The 7,941-nt window shown below is 40.9% G+C and overlaps 1 long non-coding RNA gene across 1 annotated transcript; it reads right to left on the bottom strand.

Moving 5' to 3' along the window:
- Positions 1-453: 453 nt before the first annotated feature.
- On the bottom strand, positions 454-1,807 carry LOC124307671 (uncharacterized). The gene is made up of 2 exons (XR_006908851.1): positions 1,767-1,807; positions 454-891 (listed from the first exon to the last, which is right to left on the bottom strand). It is a non-coding gene; the product is annotated as an uncharacterized LOC124307671 (long non-coding RNA).
- Positions 1,808-7,941: the final 6,134 nt, after the last annotated feature.

Raw genomic sequence — 7,941 nt, 5'->3', positions numbered from 1 at the left:
TAAAAGGCGCGTCTGTTTGTTGATTTGTTAGAAATTTATCGCTTATACAACGATGACAATGACTGTTATCGAGTGAAATTTTGCAGTGAATCAAATTGATTCGTACATGCTCGACGCAGATAGCTTACATACTTATAGTACATATACCTTAAACTACGAAAACTAGCATCAGTGAAGATGATTTGGTTTGATGGATTGTTGGTTTACTTACATTTTGAACAAAATTAACCGGAGCAAGGACATAAGGCTCTCTCGATAGCAACGACTTTTATCAGATCACATTTTTTTGGTTATTTTAAATTTTGTCTCTAGACATTTAGATTCTTCTTCTTATTCCGTTTCTTCTTGTTCTTCTTTTACTTTTTATAAATTTAGTTATTTATTTCTTTGTGTGTGTGCAATTTATTTATATAATCTAAAGTTTGTCAAAACTTGTTAAAAATATACTTTAGCCATATCTTTACAATTAATTTTTTAACACCTAAATTTTTCTCTTTGTGAACATCTATGTTTTTTTTGTAATTTTCTCTTTGCTTCAAATTTTGTTCTTGTAGTGTAGGTATAATGTTGTAAGGCAATGCTTGAATTTTGTTCCTTTTTTTTTTTAAAGATTTTTCTATTTTTTTTGTTTTGCTTTTTTCTTCTTCTTTTTTTAAGATAATTTTGAAATCAGAGCAACGAAATAAAACGAAATAAACACTTTTCAAACTAGATGAAAGAGTCTTCGATATTCGAAACGTAAATTGGAGTTGTTCAGACTTGTTTTTTTTTTTGTTTTTTTTTTGGTTTTTTTTATGTTCCTTTAAAGACGAAAAAATGGATTTTTCAACGATGAAATTAATTTTTCAATGAAATAACTATTACAACACATAACAACACAGTACGACGCGTCTGAAACAGTACAAAAATATTCTACGTTAGTATTAGAAGATTCAAACGAGTGCAAATCAGAGTGATCGAACTTGATTTAATCGCGGTAGCACTGTTACGATTCTTGCATTTCATTCAACATTACACGTCAGTCTTGGAATTACCCGCGGGCAAAGTTGTTCGAAAATATCAATGAAGCAAGTCATCGGCGTGAATTGGAAAATGGTGAAGAGTAATTCTGAAGTCAAGACGTTCGGGAGGAATTAACGATCGATCTTGAAATTGATAGAAGAAAAAAAAATCGAAAAAAAATTCCACACGAAAGACGAAGCGGATTCATTCGAAAATCGGGATTCCGGGTTGCGAGTATTCAAACGACGCGGTTGAAAAAAAGGGAGTAAGAGGCCAGGATCACGTGAATGCACGAACGAATGAGCGTCTTTCTATCCGCCCCACTCCTTCCCCCACCACGGCGCGAAGTTCCTTGCGTCGTAAGACGCGCCGCGGGGCGAGAACAGCAACGGCGCTGCTTTCGTACTTTTCTCCCCACGTGCCGTTGCTCCAGCTCGGCACTTCCGTTTCAGAATTCGCGGGAATCGTTTCACCCTCCCGAATTCCGCACAATCGTCTACCGGTTCCCGCTGTCCCCGAATCTCTTGCCGGGACGCGGCTTCTCTTCCGTGAAAAATACCGAAAGCGTCGACCGTTCGCCTCGTCGCGAACTCCAGACGACGGTCGGAGAAGGGGGGCGGAGGTAAGGAAGGCGCGCGGCGTCGCGACGCCCGAGTAGTTTAACGCGGTGGTAAAATAACGCTGCACTTTGCCCGCGGGTACGAGACCGGACGGAGGATGAAAAACGGCGATTAAAATTTTTATGATTTTCGTGAGTTTCGAACCTTTGATAGAGGCATTGCGAGCATCCCCGTGTCTGACTAGCAACTGCGCGTCGGCCCCGTGTCAGGCACCCCCACTACGGGCAAACCTACCCTCGCGTCGCGCCCGCTTCGGGACGGGATCGCCGCACGATTTCGCGGAGTATAGTTGATCCCCGCGCTATGCCGCACGGGACTCTATCGCACGTTTCGAATCTGCACGGCTGGCACGGGCTCGACCTTACTGACCAGAGACCACAGCCCGGCCAAGGTTCGCGCGAACGACGTCCACGTTGCCGCGGTCTCTTCGCCGGAGGCTTGCCCGGCTCCTACCTACGCTCGGAGAGCACCACTCGACGGACTCCTGCCGTCCGGTTCTATGCAAGTATGCACCCCGCGGCTCGACCTACCACTGTTACGACATCCTCTGCTGGAAAGCGTCCGGGGTGCGAGCGCGTCTTCCACCCTCCGGGCATTATTGCTTGCTGTTCAACTGACCGGAGTAAAGAGAATCCAATTTTATACGATGCGATTTTAGATCTTCACTTTCGCGATTGGAAAACACACCGATAGAAGTTTCTAGATTTCTGTTATCATTGCTGCGGAAACAACTCAACTATTCTCATGTATTGCTGAAACCGAAAAAGATTTTCTGGGTATGGAATGAAAATTAATCTTGTAGCTGTAAACGGAAATAATCTGTTACGTGTTATTATTTCTTTTTTTTCATCACGGTCACGCGTGTACCGGGTTCATTTTATATTGCAACTATCGCGATGATTTGATAATTGTGTTGCAATGAATTAGTTTTGAGGACTTATTTCACTAAAAAAAAATATCAGTATAATGACGACGGACTGTTGCTGTAACCTACTATTTCTACCTGTTTCAAATATTTTTCACAACGATTCATGTATTTCAATCGAACCCTTTTATTGATAGTTCGTCTGTTCGATAAAATGGAGCTCCTGGAAATATAAATCAGAGCAAGGGATCAACTATTACAGAATTTCGTGAAATCCGCATTATTTTGTTGAAAAATCGTTAATTGCTTGCCTGTATCCCAAAACTGTAATTAAATACTACTGACATAAAGACATGAATGATTGTCAAAAAGATGTTTCCAGATTTATATAATTAGTTACTCTACAACATTGAGTTGGAATAGAAGAATAAAATAACAATGTGATTGTATAAAACTTGTTCTTTTATCTACTTCTTAACTATGTATTACTGATTTTATCTGTTCGATTTGAGTTTCTCAGCGAATTAACAGATCGTGAGAAGTAAGGTAAGTCCGGTTTAAAAATCTTCCGCCTTGTAGATCGGTTATTAATTTTTATTCCAGTTTCTAATTTAAAATCTCGCATTGTTGTCTTCCTATACCCCAATGACAACAGCTTAAACGAACGTAAAATACCGTTGTACAAAATGGTTCGTTCAACAGATGCCTCGTAGTTGAGTAATTTTTTGTCCCGGGTAATACTTCAGGTCTGTTTAATTGTCGATTGTCCAGACTAAGATCCAAATACACATCGCTTTTTGTACTCACAGAGTCAAATAAAGCAATGTGCTTGCGACATGGATTACACGAATGGACCTGAGGTTAGCCCGTGTCAAATGGAATGCGCTCCAAAGTAGAGACGTTGCAGAAGCGTCTGCATGCCTGGGTAAACGTCAGGGATACGGTTACCTACTCGGTGTGTATAAAATCCACGCAAGGGAAGGTTAGTAGAATCCTCGAGAAGCCAGATTCGATCATGAAAATCATTGATATCAAGTATTTTTCAATTGACTTAACTAAACGGGTGAGTTCATTCGAGAAAGCGGATCATTTTTTGTTTTTTTATCCTATATTTATATATATATTTATATATATATATATATATACATCCATATTTTGTGAAAACCAGAAATAAAAATAAGCTCTTCGGTCAAGTAACTGAGATAAATATCAGTTGCCTACGAAACTGACGAGAACAGAGGATGAGAGCTAAAGGTATGAATTTTGTCGTAAAATTTGACAAGCGACAACTTCACACCAGACTTAATATCGCACGTATTTTGTTGACGAGACCATCGAATGACTCCATCGATACCTCCGTAGTTACACATTGCGAGAAACAATCAGACTTGCGTGGCACTGGGAACGAAATTTCGATGACGTGTATCGACGCGCTGATGCGCATCAGCGAAAATACCCTCCTAACACTTCTTCGATTAGGTAGCTGCAAAACCCTTCGCAGGATGCCAATCACTCTTCAGATTTTTAACCTAACAATTATTGGTAAATTTTGATGAAAAAAATTCTATTTAAATCTATTTTACCCAAACTTTATTTTAAAACGTGATGTTTCATTATGATCAATGATTTTATGGGGGAAAAATTTGTTTTAAGTCTTACAGAGGATAAATTTGGGCCAGCTTCTTAACTTAAAGGATCAGTCTTCAATTTTGTGTTTTTTAAATACATTGCTTGTAATAACTTAAATCGTCTCGAATACTGAACTGCATCCATGATATTTCATGGCCTCGTGACGCCAAGAAACCGTACAAAGTTCCAGGAAAATTTACTAAAAATTCTTACAATTGGTTAAAAAAATAACTTTCTCCCGACTTCCCCAAACTGAGATTGTACAGAAAAATGCACGTACAGCATACTTTGACGAGTGTATACCAAGTTTCTCCAAATTGTTGGGACATACGTATTGATCCTGACCCCGAATCGGTTGATACAGAGTAATGCGAATTACAGCTGCATGCGCGAACGACACAAAGTGCGGAGTACCAAGCCGAAGTGCTATAACAATCAGTCACTGTAAGCCTTGATAACGATACCGGATTCGTGTATGTATTACAGGGATAGAATTTTGTGCGAGAAATTCTGAGAATGCCAAAAAAAAAACACAAATATAAAATAGAAAAATATTTCACGAACTCGACACGTGAAAGCTCCACAGGTGCTCGTGTAACTAAATCCTTCTTTCCAATTTTAATTACGTACGCGACGAATAGCGCGAGGATGCGAGACGCGGGATGAACGAGTGTCTCCGTTTGCCCTGCGCGGTTGAATTGCCCCTTTGCTAACCGGCCTGAAGGTTCAACGACTCAATTAAATATGTACCTACGAACCGAACCGTGCCTATACCTATCACACATACGTGCGTGTGCGTACACCTCCGTTTACCATCTTCCCCGAGGTAGGTAGATAGATACCTGTAGTTGTACCTATACTTATACCCTCCGTTTTAATTTCGTTTCATTTTTATCTATTTTTTTTTTTTTTGATTGCGTTTTTAATCTTATTCACGCTAGAAGAATCAGAAGACAGTCTGAGTCTCCTCCCTTCGCAACTATAGATGTGCGCCTACTGGGTGTACAAATGCAACGTTTCACAAAATTTTTTTGTCGTGCAACCCTTCCTCTTCTCCTCCTCAGTCCTTCAATTGGTACCTGCAGACACTGCGTCTCGAAAGGGGATTATTCAAGGGCCGAGAAAGAGGCAGAAGCAAGCAAGCAAGAAAAAAAAATATGTATATATATATCTATATATATATATCAAACGAAATAAAATAACCCGGCGAAAGGTGTCTTAGCTTTTTACGAATCGTGTCTTAATTGTTCCGATTGTTTTACGACCTACTCGGGTGCGACTGTTGAATAGTGTTCCAAACCGTTGCGGAGCTCAACCCAAAGCTTTTCCCCGTTTCCGTTCCAGGGGTCACCCCTTTGTTATTTCAAATTGAAAAAGAAAAATTTTTAACTGGATAAAAATTTGACCCGAAGGTTGTTGTCTTTTTCCCCCTTTCTTCCCCCCAACCCTCTCTCTTTCTCTCATTCTCTTCGCGTCTTTTTGTTTTGTACATCGGGTTTGTCTGCGGAGACAATGCGGGGTAAAAAGGTTCCACGTATGGTCTCTTAATTTACATATACGGCCGGCCCGCCCGGGAGCGCTGGACCATTTCTGCCCGCTGACGAGACCCTGATTTCATTTTATTTCATCCATGCACTCTCGCTGGTTTCACGACATTCACGGCCTTCCACCTCTTATTTATATTTTTAACAACGAAGGACGAACCGAGGCGGATCTTCCGTATGATATTCAATTTTTTACTTTGTTTTATCTCGAACGTAACGCCAAATTCGTGGGTAAGTAGTTTCTCGCTAGTCGTTACCGCTGTTACGCTCGAAGGTGCAAAAGGGTCATTAACACACGACAGCGCGTATTTTTGCAGGCATGGCATTGACCAATCTGGCCGTAAGTTCGAAAACAATTGACGGGGATTTTTTGCCCCGGCAGCTGCAGACCGCGGTGATTATTCGAATCCCAAACAGCGGAGCGGTTGACGGACACTGGACCCTTTTCGAATTGACAATAACGATGGTAACCCATCGCTTCGTCCCGGGCCCACCCAAATTTACCCACCACCTATAACAGCGCCTGCTCTAACGCCGGATAGTAGATAAATTTTTATCTCGAGTCGGATCCAACGTCCGGTAAATAACTCACTTGCAGGTGGAAGGTGATTTTTTTTGTTCTCGGTATCGAACCGGCACCTTCGCGCACTTTCGGGCAATTCTTATCGCCGATTCGAGGTGAAAATCGCGGCGAAAGCTTCTCAAGCCTCAGCCAACCTAATGGAGCCTAACCAAAATTAACCTAATCTAGTTTAACACCGTGCCGCGAATGAGGGGGACGCGTGTTTGGTTGGAGCAGATGATATTTCGTGTCAAGCTAGAATCGAGTCGACGACTATCGCTTTAAGCGGGCACGGAAATTGACGCGTGGATCGAAATTGGTTTGCCGATTGTAAATAATGATAATTCGAATTATTCGGAGAAAAGATAAAACGCGCCGGATGCTGCACGGAACGTCCCTGTAAGTGCCATGCGGATGGTTCGAGGTTCTGGGGTAAAATTCTTAAAACACATTCTTGGCTGGTGGCCTAATGATCGGGGCTTGGGGGTAATTAGTAAAAACAAAAGACTGCGGTGATGTAAAGGAATCACAAAATGGCCGGGTGTATAGACGGTGTGGGAGAGAGGCGGGCGATAAAATCTAAATGAGAAAGTAATCCCCTATTCTTAACCGAAGACCTCCAGTTTGAGGTCAAACTGAAAATAGCAGCCGCGAATGGTTAAAATAATTAAGCCGCTCGGCGGGTAATTAATAACTTCAAATAAAAAATTAAAATTATTATAAACGAGAAATACGGCGAAATGAGCAAAGGAAAAAGACATATCTATAGTTACGTAGAAATTTATTTTCCATCAAACAAATTTCATTCCCGATAAAATTATATCATAATATTCTCTGCGAGGGAGAAAAAGTTTCAAGGAAAAAATAACAGTGGCAAACCTCTGCTTATTATAGAGGTATGAAGCCTTCTATTTCTCTCTCTCTCTCTCTCTCTTTCTTTTACTCAAGTTATTCCGAAAGTTTCTTCGATAATTTAATGAAAACAAAAATTTCTCCGAAGAGAGTTTTCAAACTTATTTTTCATCGCAATTTGCTGCCAATTCATCCGTGAATTGGCCGCGTTTCTTCATTCTCTCAGCATGTCTCATCATCATACCGACTCACGATATCGGAGTGAAAACTTTTTTAACGTGCTCTCGTAGATTCAATGTTCGCTCTCCGACTGCGTAAAAAGAAAAAAAAAAAAAAAATACATTTCAAAAAAGCTAAATTCTGAAACCAGTATTACATGTACGAGACTTGTTGTATAGCATAAAAAGATCGTTAAATAAAAAAAAAATCAAAAGTAATCGTCCGTCTGGTGATTCGCGGGAAAGTTGGAGAAAAAAATCATCGCTTCGTTCGATTTTCCCATGATCGATTCTCGAACGAGGCTCGTTACAAAATTTGACGAGCTCCGCACGACAGGATCAACGTAATCATCGTTTGTCCGAATGCGTAAGATTATCGTGTACTGTCCGATACACGTTATACTTAAGGAGTAAGTTTTACCGAGAGGTGTCATTACGTCCCGCCAGATGCCCATGCATGAATGCATCTCACGGAAATCTCTCTCTGGCCGACATATGCCATGCGCGTGCGTGCTGATCGCCGGATTTCTTACGTGCGGACGTATTATGGGAGGAGGTTTAAATGCATGTTGTTAGCTGCGCTCTCCTTTCTTCTCCTTTTTCTCCACCCTGTAACATCTCAGATTTTCACAAGTAATTCAATTTCCTC

Source organism: Neodiprion virginianus, chromosome 6 (genome assembly GCF_021901495.1).
Source record: "Neodiprion virginianus isolate iyNeoVirg1 chromosome 6, iyNeoVirg1.1, whole genome shotgun sequence".
NCBI classification, from domain to species: domain Eukaryota; kingdom Metazoa; phylum Arthropoda; class Insecta; order Hymenoptera; family Diprionidae; genus Neodiprion; species Neodiprion virginianus.
Note: the sequence above shows the minus strand (reverse complement) of the source record. Positions and strands in the feature narration are given on the sequence as shown.